At 33.1% G+C, this 21,698-nt stretch overlaps 2 long non-coding RNA genes across 3 annotated transcripts; both read left to right on the top strand.

The window, feature by feature from the left end:
* Positions 1-16,087: 16,087 nt before the first annotated feature.
* Positions 16,088-17,589, top strand: LOC126926364 (uncharacterized). 2 transcript variants are annotated; one of them, XR_007714511.1, is made up of 4 exons: positions 16,088-16,344; positions 16,415-16,758; positions 16,850-17,009; positions 17,218-17,589. It is a non-coding gene; the product is annotated as an uncharacterized LOC126926364 (long non-coding RNA). The 2 variants fall into 2 exon arrangements; XR_007714510.1 differs by lacking the exon at positions 17,218-17,589 and having other exon boundaries at positions 16,850-17,211.
* An 803-nt stretch (positions 17,590-18,392) lies between these two features.
* Positions 18,393-21,070, top strand: LOC126926365 (uncharacterized). Its single transcript, XR_007714512.1, has 2 exons — positions 18,393-20,499; positions 20,601-21,070. It is a non-coding gene; the product is annotated as an uncharacterized LOC126926365 (long non-coding RNA).
* Positions 21,071-21,698: the final 628 nt, after the last annotated feature.

The following is a 21,698-nucleotide window of genomic DNA, read 5'->3' as shown; positions in this document are numbered from 1 at the left end:
GTAATTTTAAACGAGAAGAATTTGATTGCTGCATGATAATGTTATTAATGGAAGATTACAACATGGGTTCCTATGTTTTGTATCATGTTCTTTAGGCTTCTCTTCAGCAAATATCTTCAGCTTATTGACGGATTATAACAAAAATTTCTTCGTTTTGTATCATGTTCCATAGGCTTCTCTTTAGCAAATATCTTCAGCTCATCGAAAGATCACAACATAGATTTCTACGTTTTATATCATGTTCCATAGGCTTCTCTTCAGCAAATTTCTTCAGCTTATTGAAAGATAACAACATAGATTTCTACGTTTTGTATTATGTTCCATAGGTTTCTCTTCAGCCAATATGCAGAGCTTACTGAAAGATTCTAACAAAAATTCCTACGTTTTGTATCATGTTCCATAGGCTTCTCTTCAGCAAATATCTTCAGCTTATTGAAAGATAACAATATAGATTTCTACGTTTTGTATCACGTTCCTTAGGCTTTTCTTCAGCAAATATCTTCAGCTTATTGATGGATTATAACAAAAATTTCTTCGTTTTGTATCATGTTCCATAGGCTTCTCTTCAGCAAATATCTTCAGCTCATCGAAAGATCACAACATAGATTTCTACGTTTTATATCATGTTCCATAGGCTTCTCTTCAGCAAATATCTTCAGCTTATTGATGGATTATAACAAAAATTTCTTCGTTTTGTATCATGTTCCATAGGCTTCTCTTCAGCAAATATCTTCAGCTTATTGAAAGATAACAACATAGATTTCTACGTTTTGTATCACGTTCCTTAGGCTTCTCTTCAGCATATTTGCTGAAATTATCTTCAACTTACTGAAAGATTATAACAAAAATTCCCACGTTGTATATGATGTTCCTTAAGCTTCTCTTCAGTCGATATGCACAGCTTATAGAAAAATCACAACAAAAATTCCTACGTTATGTATCATTTTCTTTAGGCTTCTCTTCAGAAAATGTCTTCAACTTATTGAAAGATCACACCACAGATTCCAACATTTTGTATCGCGGTCCCTATCACTTTCTTATTTACAATTTTGGTCAAAATTACAACGCTAAGTACTCTATAGACTACTCTGTAGACTCGACATTTTAACACGCGAGGACTAGAGAAAGTTAGTTGACATTTTATTTCTTTTCAAAATTATAAATAACTTAGTAGACTGATCCTCCATACTTCGATTAATTAATTTCAATGAAGGAATACGTCATTTTCCCAACACGCCCGTCTACCGTGTAGAAATTTTTAATATTTCAGATTTATCAACCCCATTTATCGTCATATCACTAGAATCTGGAATTATCTGAATATTATTGTTAATCCAGTTGAGTCTTTCGGATCAATCAATAAATGCCCAAGAGCATCTATGAAACTTTTAAAAGACGCTGTACTCACTTTTTTGTCTGTACTTTCAAATCTGTATCTTGCTAGATTAATTCCATAATTCTATAAATGCTCATAAATATAATATAAATATAAATATAAATTCTCAATAATAATTCTAATAAAATATCAACATACTTTCTCGAAACAACATAGAACCTCGAAAAGTATCTATCAGAAGAATTTTAACAGTAAAAACCTTGCAGTATCAAATGAAGGTTAAATTTAATAGAAATTTAAAAAATTTAATTACTGTGTGGTAATTCGGTTGACCAGATACTCCTTCAGCACGTTAGCCCATTTGCAAATTATGTTCAAGAGCGTCTGCTTGAAAGGTTTTATATCAAGTTTCAACCACCGACAAAAGATTTGCTCATTTTGCAGTTGATCGCACTGGTTGTACAGAGACATAAAATAATCTATTTCCCGCTTGAAGTCCGCTAAATCTGGTTTCTTCTCTTTCAGATTATCTGGGATAAACTCTGGATGATGTTCGATCATTTCCCTTTGCTCGGGACTTACGTATTGAGAAAATCTCAAAAAATAGGATAAATATTCCTGTTTATCATCTGTCCACAGCCACGAGTAGATTTCGTATACCTGTGGATAATAATTTGAGCCAGTAATTCCTTGTCGTTAATTATTTGAGGTTATGTCAGAATATACAGGGTGTATCAATGAAAACTATCACTTAGAATGGCTCGTTATTTATTGACTTTAGCAAGAACTATTTGAAATGAAATTTATTCTACTTGTGTAGACCGATTAGATGAATATATTTGGATTTTTTGATGCTTTATGTTTTCTGAGATATCAAGTTGACATTAAGTTCTTTCAACGATTACCTCATATTTTTGTATACTCCATTGTGGCAGCTAGAAAGACCAATTCAAAGAGCTAGAATAAGCTGGCCTTCGGTTGACCTTGAAAGTCAAAACGAAACGAGAATTCGTCAAGAGTAGCTCGTCTTCGATTCAAAAACTTACAAAAACTCAAGATCACAGTGATATCTCAGAAATTATAAGACATCAAACAATTAAAATATGCTCATCCGGTCTGGCTTCTTAAATGAATAAATTGCATTTCAATAGTTGGAATAAGAGAAATAAGAAATACAGTAATTTTGATGAAATGACACAAGTCCAGATAATTACATGTACATGTCCTTTCACTTCTATTAAGGCCAATTTTGCTCGATTGCAGGTTTCTTCCAACATAAACACGATACCCTCCTCTTCAGCAACATCGAGCTTCGACGATGAAAATACGATTAATAGTTTGTATGGAAGGAAAAATTAGTCGACTATTAATGTTTTATCAGAAATTGTTCTATTGAAAATTGTAAAAACAGCGGTCTCTCAATATACTAGTGTAGTATCGTGGACAAAAGGCCTAAGATATCGGCCGAACCATAAACAATGTCGCGAGAGCCGCGGCATCGTCGGGTACATCAATGTGTCGTCGGTCTTCTTTTTAAGTGGATAGTTTCGTGGAAAGGGCCTGCGTGACCCTGGCCACGGGCGTTTTCGGGACACGTGCGCGATAGGGCGGGAAAAGACAAAGAGATGTTGAAGGCAGTGTTAGTTGAGATGCCGAAGAGGACGGATGCAAAAGGTGTGCAGAGCGTGAATTGAGAAGCGAGAGCGAGCGAGTGTAGAAGTCGGAGAGTGTGAATCGGGAAGTCGAAGGCCGCGTATGAAAATAAGACGTACGACAGCATTGTAATCATTTCGTTGCTTCGAATATTATTAATTAAATCAAAACATCATTACTTGTCCTTTCCTCTAAGACCCATTTAGATACTACACTAGTGTAGTATCGTGAGGAAAAAGCCTGGTTAGAAACCGATCAAAACAACGTCGTCTGTCTTTCGGTCGTTAGTTTACATAGGGGAAAAAGCCTATGTGACTAAAGTCACCTAATTCTTGCGGAGCGTTAACAGGACGGTTTGAATCTTGAAAAAGTTGTTGGTCGAGAAGCGTTGGACGGTTGATGGAGAAGGGGAGTGAGTCGAGAGGTCAGAGTTATTCAAGGAGTCGAAGTGAAGAGTTGTTAGCGTTGTCGAGTTGCGAGAGGTGTTAGCGTTGTTGAGAGTGGGGTTGTTAGCGTTGTCGAGTTGCGTGAGTTACTAGCGTAGCTGGAAGATTGAGTTGTTGGCGTTGTTCGGTTGCGAGGGTGGTCGAATTAGAATAAGATTGTTACATTTAGTTCCATATTAAACAATCATCGTTTTCTGTCTCATTGATATCTGTATAACTAATTTATTGTAAATAAATTGCAAATTATAAATAGTATCAGAAAAAATGTATAGCTAAATTTCCGCGACACTACACTAGTTAGAAATATCAGTAATAAATAATATACCGCGTAATTTTCTCGACCTTCATGCAACTCAGGATCGACGCGTGGTATGAGGATACCCATTTTCATCATTTCAAGTAGTAGTGACTCGAAGAAAGCGTAGAAACCTTCTGGATCATCTAATTCCACTGGCGGCCGGAAAACAATAGTAGGGTTCTATCAACATATAAACCAGCAGAGACAATGGTTAAAGAATTGTTGCATTAGGTACATGCACGTGCTACATTTAACAATAAGAATTTTACGTATTTATAAGAATAGAACATTCTAACATATAATTTAGTATTGTAAAAGTTTTTAATATTTATTAGTTGTATGTTGATTAGACGTATATGAAAGTGATACTTAATTTATGTTAGTAACATATTAAGGTCGTGCCTAGATTTCATGTCTTTTTAAACTTTTTTTCACTTAAAAGGTAAAGATATATAGTTAAAAAAATCGAGCGTTTTCAAATAGTTCGACATAGTCACATCTGCAGAAATACTCACCTCCAAACACATCTGAATCTCAAACGAAGGAAATATTTCGCCTTCGGGATCAGTTTCGTCGAGAATGTAACAAATACTGCGAAAATAATAATAAATGATTGTTTAATTCTTATCAAATGTTGCATAAAGTGTTGTTTTAATGTTGCAAAAATTAAAAAAAAAGGTAGCCACATTTAGACGAATATTAAATGCTATAAATCGTTTATTTTTCAATATCTAAATTATTAGGTAATAAAATGGGAATAATGTTTTTCATGGTGGCAATCTGAATTTAAAAATGTAGAAACACGTAAAATTAAAACTGTTATCCAAACACAAAATATTCTGCGTTCTATAATTCTGTTAATTCATAATAATATTTATTTTTTATAATACTTGGCAATTTTTAATTTAGTTCATTATTGGTAGAAATTAAATAGTACATAATAGCATTAATTAAATAATTAAATAGTATATAATACGTTGAGAACAATATCGAATTCGTCTAAAATTTCCTTTTTCAGAGAACTGACTTTAAATATTTGTCTGATACGAGTACTATTGTATGTCGTTATAAACTAATATATCTACTACTTATGTTTGCGTTTATTGCATAACGTAAAGAAGAACAAATAATGAAACAAAATGTTCATGCAGGCAATAAATGTTATTAATTTTGAAATTTTTGAGAATGTTATCTAGTCTATTGAATAGCATGATTACGATTAGGTAATCGACGCCACGAACTGATCGACCCCCATATTTCTGTTAGGATAATAGGGGGTGGTTCAATTGAGTTTACACTGAACTAACATGTATAAATTACAGTTTATTCCAACAACTTTATATAGAAGCTAATTACTCTGATGCGTATGTATAAGTTAAGTATGCGATTGATCTAAGGGTAGAAACCCGGTAAAGATGTGTTGACTATTCTAACGATGAAGAATAAGTGAAGTTCCGAAGGAAAGCTAATGATGGGTGTGTCTAGCACACGGGATCATCGGATTTGTTGATGACAATTTTGGTTAGGAAAGTGAGGGCAGTAGACATTGCTTCTGATTGGATAATAAGAAGGTTGGTGGACTAGGAAGGGTCTTAGCCGTCCTCGATGCAAAGTTGCTAGTGGGAAACATCGTACGTGAGCAAAACTAACTTTCCCGTGTCTTCCCGTAGTAAAGAATAAATGTAAAGAACACTTGAAATAAAAGATGCTTGTTTGATCTGAAGGACCTTAACTATGAAAATGTCAAGATTTATGGTAGGTCCTTAAGACTATTGAGGGTACGCAGTAAGAATGTGATTTAGGTAGAGAGTCGGCCGACGTAACAAAAATGTTACCCTTTTTACCCTTTTAGAGTCATAGAAGAAATATACTGTTGAAATTTCATGATTTTAGATACAGCGGTTTCGGCTAGGCGTTAACGAATGAATCAGTCGCTCTAGCGTTATATATATATATTATACAGGGTGTACTGAAAATTGTGATACAAGCCGAAAGAGGGTGATTCCTCATGCAAAAGTAAGTCAAAAACGTAGAGTAGCAATTTTTGATACAAGGCTCCGTTTTCGAGAAAATCAATTATAAAATTTCGTCCGCCTGACTCTCGTTATTTTTCAAGTACTTTTTTTTTTTTAATCTTTGTTTATTAATTCCAGGTTTTTTACATGATTTTTTTTCCAGAATAAACGCTGAATTCTAATTGTAGGGTGGTACAGGCAAAATTACCGATACGCGACGGTACGACGTAGCCATGTATTATTACATTTTTTTTTTTTTTTTTTTTTTTTTTTTAAGATTATTATTGTGCCTTAAATTTAAGCCGTTGTTGCGCTGTGCTTATGTACGATATTTTAATTTATGTCCTGAAAGCCTGGACGCAAAAACAGGACAGTTCGCTGGCCTATTAGGGAGGGGATGGACTGGGAGGGGAGGGGAGGGGTGTTCTGTGGGATTAGTATAATATTTGTTTATCTTATTTTTCAAGTACACGCGTACCTACATGATGGGACCCTATAACCCATATTTTTAAGAAGCTGTGTAATATTTTACACATCTGGATGAACCTATACAAATACCATTGTTCTTCGCGTACATTCATAGTATATTTATATAACAAATAGTATTATATTTTTATATATTTTTTGGACATTAAAATTCAGTAATAAAAAAAGGTATTTCAGCCAACGGACAAACTACGTTGAGTGGACTCGTTCATGTCGGCGGGACGGCCAGCTACGCTCGTTAAAGCCCAGAACTCATGGCGACGCGTGGTGTGGGCGAGTTCGAATCCTCGGCATCTATGATAAGGCGAAAATAAGTACAAAAAGCGTGTTTCTTAGATATAAATATGCAACAGGCAACTGGCCAGCCCCGACCTTGCCCTATGTTGTAGGTGTATCTTCTGGGAGTGCACCTTAGTTTTAATGGGTGCTTAATGTTATTAAGCATTCAGGGGTCCGAGGAAAACTCGCGCACTGGTTACCGTTCCCGCCCGTGGAGGTTTTAGCCGGTAAGAATCCGGCACTACCTTTCTGCCCATCACGTCACATGGGTAGTAAAGGTGTCTATGAAGATTTCCTCCACGAAAAAAAAAAAAAAAAAAAAAAAAATGTAATAATCCATGTCTATGTAGTACCGACGCGTGTCGGTACTTTTGCCTGTACCACCCTACAATCAGAATTCAGCGTTTATTCTGGAAAAAAATCATGTAAAAAAAATATGTAAAAAACCTGAAATTAATAAACAAATATTTAAAAAAAAGCACTCGTTCTCGTCCGATCACGAAAGTTAAGCAGCGCTGAGCACGGATAGTACTTAGATGGGTGACCGCTTGGGGGAACTCCGTGTGGTGTTGGCTTTTTTTATTTTTCCAATCTTTTACGCTCTTTTTAAATAATCTATTTCTAATAATCTACTTTAAACACCGAGAAGAAAAATTCTTTTGGTATCACACGACTATTACTATACATTATATCATTCTCCCATACACGCACAAATAAATGAACACATGTCTTAAAATTAAGAGGTCACGTTTCCTGATATGCTGCAATTTTATAACAGAATAATATCAAAAATTGTTATTCTATATTTTCGACTTTGGAGGAGGACACCCCCATTCGGTTTGTACTATCGAAACTATAGAAACAATTTCTTTGTTTGGTCCGAATGGACACTGTATCCACTATACGGCTTCCGCTAGACTCGCTGTGCGAAAATTAATCTGCAAATTAAATATTCGTGAAACAGAAACTCAGATCGAAAAATTGATAAGAACGAAAGGTATTTGATTTTTGCTATACAACCGGAACGTGTCATAAAACATGGAGGTTCTCGTAACCTAATTACGTACGTTATTAAAAAAAATAAAATGTAAACCGAACGAGCTTGACCCAACAGCAAATGTCTTCCTGCGAACTTTACAATTTTTGTGTAAAATATTTGTTTCGACAAGTTTCCAATTTCCGCGATATTTCAAAGTTAAATTGGGACCTGTATAGACGTCTGTCGAGGTTTCTCAAATAAAACGAACCTACCTACCTCCACAAATTTTATAATTTTCATATTTCCGACTTATTTTTTCATGTAGAATCACTCCTTGTTGGAATAATATTTCTTACCCGACAAGAAATATTATATAAGTAAAATGTTGAAACCAAGTATCCATAAAATACTGTTATAAATAATAATATTTTAAATATTCACTTAGCTTTTCTAAGTAGTAACTAATAATGAGTATTAATTTAAAATAAAATAAATTTTAGTCGAGCATCGCAATTATTATTAATAACCTTGTGGAGACAGCCTGAATAAGACCTTTGGAAATTAAATTGTCGACATAGAGTAGATAAGGCTGCCATTTCTCGCGTCTCATTGCTAACGTTTCTTCATCAACCTCTTCTTCTTCTTCTATTTGCTCTTGTTCTTCCGGCACTTCCGCTTCTTCAGTTACTTCCTCATCCGGCCTAATGAAATATTAACACAGAATTATAAGACAATACTCCTTCTTAATACTGTCGATTATAAATTTCAAGCAATCATTGAAACAAAAGAATTATCTTATATCTAAATTGCCGGTCGTCCGCCCTTTTTATTATTGTATTTTAATTTCTATAACTGTTCATTAATTTATTCAAGAAAAATTGATTACTGAAAATAAGAAATGATCACATGTACTGAATAAGAAACAAAAATGATGATATTCAAGTTTCCTAATTTTACTTTGCAGCTTCAGCACCGTTTCCTTCTTCTGCTTTTTCCGTTTCTACTTCCTCTTCTTCTTCAGTGTGGGCTACAAATAATTGCATTGAATAAATAACGCTTTCAAGAAGTTTATAAAACGTTTTGTTAATCAGTTTTCATAGTAAAATACAAAAATCATTGAACGGTTACCGTCTAATAATTCAAGCTCCTCTTTATTGTAGACATGATCTGGGAGCAAGTCGAAAAACAGTTTATAATTTTCTTTTAATACTTGTTCCAGTTCTTCAGCTGTTGCTTCGATCTCCGCAAATCTTTCCGCAAATCTGTCGTCTTTGTCAGCGACTGACAATAAATTTTCATCTCTCGCATCCTTACGATAAATAACTGGCATCATTGCCCAAGTATACATTTCATCCATAATATTATTCAAGTTCTTTTGCGCGCGAAACACTCTGGCATGTAATTTCCAAGTAATTCTTAATAAATTATCGATGTATTCCGGAACCTCTAAAATATATTTGTTTGATAAGTTGAAAAATTCGATAATCACATTCGCGTATTTCTTAATTAAAGTTTAAGTATACGCTAGAGATGTATGAGAACCCGAAAATATCGGGAACTCGATACTCGGGACAGGTCGGGTCGAGTCTCGAAAGTATCTCGTAATTGGAGATTGTCGGGACTCCCGAGAATTTCAGGTTCTCCAGAAATATAAAATTGTACAGTCTAGAATATGAAGCAACGATAATAACGAAATACGTGTCATATATAATATTTAAAATATTATTAGAGATGTGTGAGAACTCGAAAATATTGGATCGAGTCGGGTTGGGTTGGGTCGGGTCGGTTCGGGTCGGGTCGGATCGAATTGGATCGGATTGGGTTGGGTCGGGTGGGATCGAATCAAGAATTTTGCTCGGAATCGGGTTGGGCTCCCTAAAGTATCTAGTAATTCGAGATTGTTAGAATTCTTGTAAATTTCGGGTTTTTCGAGAATTATAAAATTACATAATCTAAAATATTAAGCAAAAATAATAATGAAATATGTGATAGATATGAAGCGCCTAATGAGTCATCGATATCCCAACAGCCCTTCCACCGAATGTTATAGAAGGAGGGATGAGGAACGTAGTGGGGATATTGAGGTATGACAAAGGAAAAGAGGAACAGATCCCACCGAAAGTCAAATTGTAAACCACAGAACGGCAACGCTCACCGAATTAAGTGTAAATATGTAAATATGTAAATAGATATACAAATATTATACTAATCCCACAGAACACCCCTCCCCTCCCAGTCCATCCCCTCCCCCCCTAATAGGCTGGCGAACTGTCCTGTTTTTGCGTCCAGGCTTTCAGGACATAAATTAAAACATCGCACGTAAGCTCGGCGCAACAGCGGCTTAAATTTAACTTACAATAATAGGCGTAAAAAAAAACCCTATAATTAGAATTCAGCGTTTATTCTGGAAAAAAACCATGTAAAAACAAATATGTAAAAATCCTGGAATCAATAAACAAAGTTAAAAAAAAAAAAGTCAAATTGTAAGAGCTTCTTGGAAAGTCACGGCTGGAGCTCAGAACCAAATCACAGTCAGTTCAAGAAATAAATTCTCTTTTGTATTTTTCTACATTTTATTTTTCTCTTCGTCTGAGCTACCCCTTTTTTATTTTACGTGACACAAGCATCGGCTTCCTGACATTTTTGGGATCTCATACATTTCTAAATATTATATTCGCTCCAGTATCACTTTTTGTTCATGTTCTAACTTTTATAATTTTATAATTCCCGGAAACCCGAGTCGCTCCTGAGATAAATTATCGACTTGACCCAACATTTTCGGGTTCTTTCGGATACATCCGTGCTATGCACGAATTGGATAAATTACAAAAATTCCAAAAAATCGTATGTCACTTTTCTTATTGATAGAAATATATTTATTGACTGAAATGCATGAATAATAATGTACATACAAGGTGTCGCTGATAACCTAGTTGATCAGAATATAGTCAGTCGATATAGAATAAAATCTTTTTGTCCGAGCCTTTCATTTCAAGAAAAATGTGTTTGAAAATTTGTCAACTGTATTTGAACTGGACTAATGCCGGATTGGACAGAAGCGAATAATCGGCAGGAAGTTGTTATTCTATATGTGGAATTAAGTAGGAATTGTATAATAAATTTTTCTCACAACACGTTCCGTTCTCGAGAAGAAGATTTATCATATTTATCTGACGATTTATCATACGCCTGCGCTAGAGCAATTCTTAACATGCTCAAACTCCATTTTCTTGAGAATGAAACTTTAAACAAAGAAATTTTATTCAGGGTATATTTTTACTTATTTTCACACGTTGAATAACTTCTCATCAATTGTATCTATACTCGGACCTAATCAAGTTTATTTTATAATTACTCATATCCAAAACTCCTTAACAAGCATTCAAACTCGATTTCCTCGAAAATGAAGCTCCGGACAAAAAAATATTATCCTGCATTATCGACTTATTTTTACACGTGCAACCAGCCTCTAATCGACTGACAACGTTTTTGCGGAATACTCTGGATATACAGACATACTATTAGGTTACCCAAAAGTTTCGTTCATTTTATAAGCAAATAATAGATGCACAACATTTTTTGCTTTATATTATTCTATTGAATGTTATATATGATCCATTTTGTTCTGTTTCTATTATTTTATTGAATTATTGCTTGAATTATCGCACGTCAGCTCGTAAATGAAATTATCGTCTATATCGACGATAAATTATCGTACATCATATATGTAGTTATGTATACGTATCCGTATACATAATCGTACAACTTTCGACAGAACTCGGTAGCATGTAATCACAGTGAAACTCTTACAGGCATGTTTTGTATACATCCGAGATATTAGATTAGATTGTCTCAAAAGTTTTTTTCCATTTTGCAGTAACAGACAAAGTGGATCATACGCAATCCAATAAAATAATATAAAACAAAAAATATTGTGCATCTATTATTTCCTTATAAAACGAAAGAAACTTTTAGCACAACCTAATATTACACACTACATTACCACGTAATAATACAATCCTAACCTCCATCGATTCTATGAATATTTCAAGCAACTAACAGTTACCTTCTGTAGTTACTTGCCAGATGGGTAAACATTTGTATGGAATATTTCCTATAAATTAATATGCTTTTACAAGACCCAACGCGTTTTATGACTTTATTAGACAATTTATATATATATATGTAAATTCTATAGAATTCAAACTACTTGCCAATCGACATTTTTACTTTTGCTTTATTTTACCGGCAGTCATTTGCTGAATAGAATAGATCATTTGAGAAGGACGGTAATTTAAGACTTAGAAAATCGATTCTCGATTCTTCAGATAGAATTTGTAGTAGATTTGTTATCAACTGTTATTGTATTTAATTTAATTAAATTAAAAATAAACTCGATTTTTCAGAATCGATCGTCTGATATAACCTAAGGATTTACGTTATTACATATATATATATAATATTTTAGGTAGACAAGGGACGATTAGTACGAAATTTTGTTGTGACTTTTGTTATCGATAGAAATCAATTTGATGATAAAAGGTAAATGGTAATAGCAGATCCAATGATTTAAGCAAACAAAGTACGTATAAAGCAAACTGTGAATAACACATGAAGCGATACAAAATAACAATAATTATATTTCAATATAATTATTAAAATAATATAATAAAATTCAATATAATAAAAATTAATATAATAAAAGTATTATATTAATAATAATTATTATGATACTTAAAGGTGTATGAAATTGTTAAAGAGAAAGTATAATTTAATTTAAAAGAGATGTACAACTTTGGGGATATTATCAATTCTATACCTTCCGAATTCCAATCATAATTTTCTTGGCCGTAATTAATCAAGTTGTCGATATTTTCAACTTCGTCTTCCACTAACTGAAATTCTACTGGGGCGCTTTCGTTTCGTATTCTGTTATACCTGAAATATATTCTTTGTTTAAAAAACAAACTACATTGCTAGGATATACTATTATAGTAACTATTAAATATCATTTAAGCATCATTTAATAAATTTTGGAAAATACCAATTATCTTAAATTTGTTTACGGTAAACATGTATATACAGGGTGTCCCGTTGAAGTGGAACATCTTCCGGTGAAACGTATCACGAGAGATCGAAGTTATAAAGAAAATATTCTTACAGAAATTATTTTGTGACGGTAAAAGTATTAACTTGAAAAGATATTTTTGTGGTTGACGTAGTCGCTGTTTTTAAATGGCACTATATCTTTTCGTTGATATTACCCTGGCTTTTGAGACAAATTCAACGACCTGCCTACCATTCAATGGTATTTCGTGGAATGAGTCATAAATTGGAGTCACGACAGTCAGTAAATGTCGGTTAGCTGAGTCTGACACCTTCGCGTGCCATACCGTTGCTCCTCGCATGGTAAAAATGCTGATGCTGGAGTGAACGTTAAATATGAAAGATTATTCTGTTAGGTGGATAAATCGATTAATGATCGATTTTAATTTTCATTATCTACCATTTAACTTTTTACGCAACGTTGGAAAATGCTGGAAGACATTTCTTATAAACATCAGAAACTGCGCTCCAATTACAAATGTTACTGAATTAAATAATTCAAACTTATCAATTCATTGAATCTCTAATTACTGGAATCACGAGGGTAATTAAAATACAATGTAACCGAATTACAGTTTGAATCTCTGAAAAACTGAGGCGATTTTTTATATTTATGAATAATACCATATTCATCATTAATAGTAATTTTTTTTCTGTTTGAAACCTTTAAAAAAACTTTGGTCTTTTCCTCCTCTCGTTGCTGTGTATTTCGTAATTTTATTTCAATTGCATTGCATTACGTAATTATATTTCAATTGCATCGTATTTTCTAATTATATTTTAATGAGATTGTACTTTGTAATCGTATTTCAATTGCCTTGCATTTTGTAATTATATTTTGATTACGATCACGAATTACATTGCAATTTAATTAACCGAGAGATCTAAATTACGAAATGCAACGTGATTGGGCACGACGTAATTGAATTTGTAATTGTAATTCATGGAACGTTTAATTCAATTATTAATAATACAAAAATGTGTATTTCTAAACGATGGTGGCCACATTAAAGAATAAGATACATAAAAGAATTAACAAATTTTTCTTACTTATAACATTTGTTTCACATACGATTTTTGTAAGAACATTTTTTTTTATAATTTCGATTTCTCGTCAGATATTCCAGCGTACTCACTTAAACGGAACACTCTGTAGACTGTATCATCGTTATAATTACGATTTTTAATTATTTAGTCATTTGCAAATCAAACGATTTTGTACTTAGGCCGATAACATGATATAAACCTATTACTACTGAAAATAAAAATGTATAAATGCCATTTAAAAAAATTAATTGAGCAAGAAGTATACCATACGCTCACCGCCGAGAAAAGAACTTATTACTGGAATTCTACGATTACCACAATTCTCGGTAACTTTCATAAACAATATTTTCCCTGAATTCTAGAAATATCGGTGATGCTCTTAGTGGACGCAGTTGCTATTGCCATATGTTATGGAATTCTCACATCTTTAAGCCTATTTCGGTGTTCATAACATTTGCCCCTAACTTTGTGACTTATCATCTTAACTCGACTCCTTTCTGTATTTTATCGCATAATTCACCGATTTACCATCATTTTTCATACAGAAACTTTTTCATTTTGATATTTAATATCTTGGCTTATTACAATTGCTCACACAATTCTAATTTTTTTTTAATCGCCTTTATATTACATATTTCAACTGCTTTTACAATACAATATGCGATATATTTGAAGTAGCATCTATGTCTCGTATTTTTTTTGTCCTATTTACTGCAAATGATGACGATGGACACGTCACATATATCATGTGGGTACATGTATCCCATGATTTTGACTATATCCAAGGAACCATACAAGTGTAATAACATAGATGCAACAGCCAACAGTTTGCCGCTTCTTTTCAGTCGACGCATCCGTCCTAGTTGCCTTTGCTCAGATGCCCTTGTTATCGTGGGGCAACCAGCTACGCTCGTTGAGGTTCCGAACTGAAGCCAGCAAAGCTTTTTGGAATACAAAAAGGCTGTTTTACTCCAGAATTCTCGATAGCAAAGTAAAAATCATGTGCTACCAATCGCTAATAAGACCCATTATAACCTACGGCTGTCCAATATGGTACAACATACCAGCGTCAATAATGGAAAAAATTCGCATATTTGAAAGAAAATGCATCAGAGCTTGCCTGAGCATTTACAGATCAGAACACAGCGGATACAGAAAATACATAAAAAACAAAAAAATATACGACTTAGCCAACATCCACCGCATCGACTGTCACATCCTAAAACTAACGAGAAATCACTTCTCGCAAGCCGCGAAGATCAAAGAAAACAGCCTAATCTACGGCTGCTTATACCCAAACGACGCATACTTCAAAAACACTCTGTTAACAGGCTACATCCCCCCCGAAGCCTTCCTATACCTAGACGAAAGAAACTATCTCCAAGACCAAAATAACATCCCCATAATTTATCATATGCAAAGGAAAATAGGAATGAAATCTATTCAATACGAGGAAAACCTAGATGGCCGCACGGCAGACACTAGGTGGAGATACAACATGGCCCTCCCCCAAAAGGATACAGAAGACAAACACAGAAAAAATACAAAAAAATACTGGTGGATACGAAACCCACAACAAAAAACAACAAGATAAAGAGCCACAGAACGGCAACGCTCACCGAATAAAAGTGTAAATATGTAAATATGTAAATATGTAAATAGATAAACAAATATTATACTAATCCCACAGAACACCCCTCCCCACCCCTCCCCGCCAGTCCCAGTCCATCCCCTCCCATCCCCTCCCTAATAGGCTAGCGAACTGTCCTGTTTTTGCGTCCAGGCTTTCAGGACATAAATTAAAATATCGTACATAAGCACAGCGCAACAGCGGCTTAATTTTATTTTATTTAACAATAACAATAATAATCTTAAAAAAAAAAAAGAGAAAAGAATGTAATAATGCATGGCTACGTCGTACCGTCGCGTATCGGTACTTTTGCCTGTACCACCCTACAATTAGAATTCAGCGTTTATTCTGGAAAAAAAATCATGTAAAAAAAAAAAAAATATGTAAAACCTGGAATTAATAAACAAAGTTAAAAAAAAAAAAAAAAAGGTTCCGAACTGAAGACGGCGCGTAGCGAGTTCGAATCCTTGCCCTGGTGTTGGATATATTTGGGAAGGATAGAACATATATCAACTGTTCTCAACCTTTACACAGTGGAGGTTTTAGCCGGTAAGAATCCGGCACTATCTTCTTCTACCGCCTTGTGTCCCCCGCCCCACACGCAGGGTGATGAAGAAGGTGTGTATGAAGATTTCCTCCACGTTAAAAAAAAAAAAAAAAAAACTTTTTGCAGTATGAAAGGAGTGCCTTTCGGCGGCACTTACCAGATTTTTTTTTTTTGCGAGGCTGTCCGTTCCTTCTGCGAGCAAGTTATGCTCGTAAAGGAGCGGGCAGAGAGGGAGAGAGAGAGAAAAACTCCCAATAGACAAACTTCAATCGCGCCATCTGGTGCCACGAGCGTGAAAAACTGTTGTAAACATACGATGTAAATGTTCGCGATCATTGTCGTTTTACGTTTTACATTTTACATTTACATTTGACATGATGGCATACACGTCATTCGTGTAATCACACGTGTAATAATTAATAGTAATTCGTGCAATAAATCGTGTGATCCAACAGCTGGAATATTAACACTAAGCTTAGCAGGCCTGGTGAAATAACTGGTTTCAAAGTTTATTTAAAAATTGTATATTCGTTATTATTCCTTTTGATCGTCTTAATAATTCTTATATAATAATTGTTGTATTATTTTCTAGGTTTACAGGCATTCCGATTGCGTCGAATCTGATATGATAAAATATAATCTAATATAATAAAATGTACCACATATATAGCAACCTTCGAGACTAGAAAGCTTCGAAGGAAATGAATTTCGATATATATCTGTCTTGTTAAATGGAAGAAAGCCAGTAGAAATGGTAGAAGAAAAATGTAAACGATAATTTTTTCTCAAAATGATGCATCACGTAAGCCTGATGTTGACAAAAATAGAGAAATTGATTAGTCGGATGATAGAAGAAATCACATAAAGTTAGATGATCAAAAGAAATAACAATGGATGTATGATTTTTAATTCAATGTTGATTCCGGGGCTGGTAAGGTTAGCAAATAATAATATATATAATAATGATAATAATAAGGTTAAGAAATTCTCGAAACGATGTACGATTAGTAATGTATGCTATTTGCAGGTGTAAATTGTATAAATTCCATAAGGCGTTCATAAAAAGAAGAAAAAGAGAAATTGTAATTTAGATTATGGAACTCCGATCGTCATACTCATAGTATTCCACAATTTGTCCATTTACGACGTATGTTTCGTCATTAAGAAGCTCGCCAACACGTTCGAGGGTAAGGTAACTGTTAGCGCTCACTAAAGAGACGCACATTTCTTTCGTGAAACACGTTACAGTCGCGCGTGGTAGGAGAAAAGAATGCGTGAAGTTTCGTTTCATCGACTGTCTCAAATTCCTAAATTCCAATCTTGAGAAATTCCTATCGTATTTGGAAAAGAGTAAATTGCGTATCGTACAAAGCATCACGGTCAAATATCTTCCAGAAAGCGATTTCGAACTTGTCATCAAGAAAGCTGTCTTTCCATACGATTACCTAACATCTTACGATAAACTGTGCGATTCACGTCTGCCCACGCACGAATCGTTTTACAACCGATTATGCGACAGTCACGTATCCAAGACAGATTATCTCCAACGCGGTCAACGTTTCGTCACGTTTTCACATCGTGGAATTGTATTTGGGGGCATATAGCGACTTGTATCTAATATTAGGCGTATTATATTATAATATAATACATATTACATATATATGTTATATATGATGTATATTATATTATAATATGTATTATATCCTATTATATTATGAAATAATTTACTAATATTATATTAATATTATATTAGTAAAATATGATATATAATGTATATTATATTATATTATATTATATTACATTATATTATTGTGTATAATATATTATATATTACATTATATATCATAGCATACAATATGATAATAATAATAATATTAAATATTATAATGATACAATAATATATATGATATATAATTATACAGGGTATTTCCTGCTTTTCCGGTAAGGTTGTAGGTGCATGATTTACAAGTGAGTATAAGAAAAGAATAATATAAACATAACATAAATATAAATGTATATATATATATATATATATATATATATATATATATATATAATGTATATATATACACACATAAACTAAATATATAATATATATAAATACTAAACGTAATATATGTAAACAAAGAAGATATATTAGGTTCCATAAGTTCGTGCCGACTTTTGTGTATACATTTCATATGTCGATTTATAAACATACGGCGATAAGGGACCAATGCACTTGAAAAATGGGAAGAAGTTGTACAACGAGTGGGGGATTACATTTTTTCATGAAACTGAAATGTATTATATCCTATTATATTATGAAATAATTTACTAATATTATATTAATATTATATTAGTAAAATATGATATATAATGTATATTATATTATATTATATTATATTATATTACATTATATTATTGTGTATAATATATTATATATTACATTATATATCATAGCATACAATATGATAATAATAATAATATTAAATATTATAATGATACAATAATATATATGATATATAATTATACAGGGTATTTCCTGCTTTTCCGGTAAGGTTGTAGGTGCATGATTTACAAGTGAGTATAAGAAAAGAATAATATAAACATAACATAAATATAAATGTATATGTATATATATATATATAATGTATATATATACACACATAAACTAAATATATAATATATATAAATACTAAACGTAATATATGTAAACAAAGAAGATATATTAGGTTCCATAAGTTCGTGCCGACTTTTGTGTATACATTTCATATGTCGATTTATAAACATACGGCGATAAGGGACCAATGCACTTGAAAAATGGGAAGAAGTTGTACAACGAGTGGGGGATTACATTTTTTCATGAAACTGAAAGGTATGTAAACAATCTTAACATATATAACCGCTCGAAAAACGGAACGAAGTTATGGGATGACCTAATATATATATATATATACATGTAATTTAATTATAGTATATAATATAGTATATAATTTAATTATAGTATAATTTCAAGCAGAGAACTAGCGGACAGTATTAATCTACATTGTCCATGGTATTGCCTGGCAATGTCAAAATTAGATTGTAAAAAAATGTTGGAGAACGTAACATTTGATTTCAATAAAATTCAAAGAATTCAAGCCGAACTATAAGATCGCGATAAAAGTTTAACGATTGACTGGTTAGCTGTTGGGAGCATTTTGAAAACTTTGAAGAGTGCGTACCTAAAATTTGACTCAAAGAGTAAGCGATGACGAGTATACTCATCAAAGACAGAGCATGTGTGACTGTAATAATATAAAATTAAACTGTAACGAAACGACTGTTTTATTTTTTAATTTTATTACTAACAGTGCTCATCATAGCACAAAATATTGTACCATTTATCCATGTCGAGTACACTCGTAAAGAACAGCTACCTGATCTACCTTAAGAACTGATGTTACAATACTGTTTATTGCGCAGCAACGCAAAATGAAAGTTCTTTATTTGATACCATTCAGTTGTGCAAATTTAATGATAAATTATGTCTCCTTCTAAATGCTTAGTTACGCGAGGTACGAGACCTGCTTACAATCCGTGAAAGTACACCGATAATATTCCCAATAACCAGGTAATAAGTAAATGTGATTGCAACAGCAAGCATAAGACACCAACGGAATGCGATTCTTCTGATGATTACATAATGATGAAGAATATTGATGTTCCGGCAACAATGAACAAGAAATTAATTCAAATATTTGGTTGTTTCTACATATGTATTACTGGAAAAATTGTATTGTGATCGTTCCAATTTCTTCCTCTTTTCAACGCCAAAATTCTTTGCAATTTGTCTACGTGGACATTAAATCAATTCTTACGTTTAGTATTGAATTGAATATCACGTAGACGATTTCTCCATTGGGAAAACGTCTACAGGCGAATTCTATCTTTCTATCAGATCTACCGGATGATCTCTTTGAAGTGTTCTCTGGATGTGCTGGTTATATAAATTATTAATCAATGGGATGCTATGAGCTTTTATTTTGCTTTTATAATTTACCATCGTTTTGATTATTTTCTCGTCAACTGTATCAATATTAACAACTACATTAATATATAATAAAAAAATAAAATATAACAAACTATAATAATAAAACAATATGAACCACTATAGCAATATTAACAACTATATTATTATATAATAAAAAAATGATATATAATAAACTATAATGATAAAAACAATATTAACAACTATAGCAATATTAATAAGGATGCCTTTCACTAATAGAATTGGTATAGGTTCTTTTTTGGAAAAATTTGAGGAAGCACGAATTTATGTATACCTTCTTATTTGTAAACAATTTACAATTCCAATCTTGTCTGTTCTAATCGATTGAAATTTCATTAATAAATAAAATTGCGTAAACATTTCTTTTGAAAGTGATGTAAGTTCATTGCTAATTCTTCTCTTCACTAATAATGAAAAACAAATGATGATTAATGACAACGACGTAATATTACACGTATGGATAAATGCGATTCAATGATACGCTCGTAAATTATTATTACACTTTAAGTATTATCGAATTAATAACAGTTTCTCATTTATATCAGGTTTTGCTATCGAAACGTAATCTTAAGATTGAAGAAGGTGTGGGGATATTAACACGTTATTAACAATTTAATGAACCACGTAGGGTGCTCTTCGGCAATGTTTGTAAATTTTATAAATATGTTCGTAATTTCTTCAATATTTCGTATTTGTAAAATATTTAAATTAAACTCTGTAAATATCTTTTGATCTGCAACTTTAGGATCTACGAAGGGGACATGAGCAGTTTAAGATTTTTAGTTTATTTCACACCCAATAGCGAGGGACGTGGCATAAGCCTGATATCTTCGAAGAGTATGCTGTAACCATATTGTGACGATACAAGTCGCTGAGATTATCTGACCTGGAGGAATAACACGACCTTGCAAAACGATCGAACATCTCGCAGCCATTTGGTTGGTTACCACCCGTTGTTACAAGAAGAAGGCGCATCAAAGACGCGTAGAAGAGTCGTCAATCAGAAAATTACGGACCAGATCCGCAGACTAAAAAGAAAATACCCTCTAGATTAAATCCTTAGATTCTACTAGAACCAACAATATAAAACTATTATAATCCATGTCATTGTATCACGCCAAATGAAGTTACTGAAAATTCTCAACGAGAATTGATTGTAAATATTCTAATAAATAAATAAAAAAATCAGAAAATTAATTTTCTGACAAGAATCAATCAGCGTGTGTCCCGAAGTTGTACCGGGTTGTACTGTATTTGTTGTAATAATTATTTTCTGCACACAACCGAGTTTATCAGAAATGACCAAATTATGGGAAGATTATTCGTTCGCATAATACAAGACTTTCTTTCCTGGTTGTGCAACGGGTTTGTCAACAATCGCCTCTTCCACATTGCAAAAATCTCGTATCTGCTGCATACATACGTACTAGTTTGCTACGATGTCGCGTTACGTTGCGTAACATTTGTCGTGATATCTACTTTCAGGATCTTAATAAACCTGCTAAACGTAGGTGCAATGGACGTTCACTGAGAAAATACATTTTCCGCGTCATCAGTAGCTACCCTTCTCTGTCCTGCAAAAAGGATTACTGAAAAAGAAAGATATGAAAATATGTGCGTGAGAAATGCTGATTTCTAGACCAGCCTGTGTATGAATTTCAATTTATCGAACAAAATAAATATCAGCGTGACAAAACGATAAAGGAACGGTGTTTCATGAAAACCTAGTCGTCAAACATAAGCAAAGGGATTCAGAAGAGGCGAAACCTCGAACATTAGGAGACAAGAAATACGTAGAAAGCTAAGGTAAAGTAAGGTAATGGATAACGAAACACAGAGCATA

The sequence above is a fragment of the Bombus affinis genome, chromosome 17 (genome assembly GCF_024516045.1).
Source record: "Bombus affinis isolate iyBomAffi1 chromosome 17, iyBomAffi1.2, whole genome shotgun sequence".
In the NCBI taxonomy this organism is placed as follows: Eukaryota; Metazoa; Arthropoda; class Insecta; order Hymenoptera; family Apidae; genus Bombus; species Bombus affinis.
The sequence above is the reverse complement of the archived record's forward strand: the minus strand, read 5'-3'. Positions and strand labels throughout refer to the sequence as shown.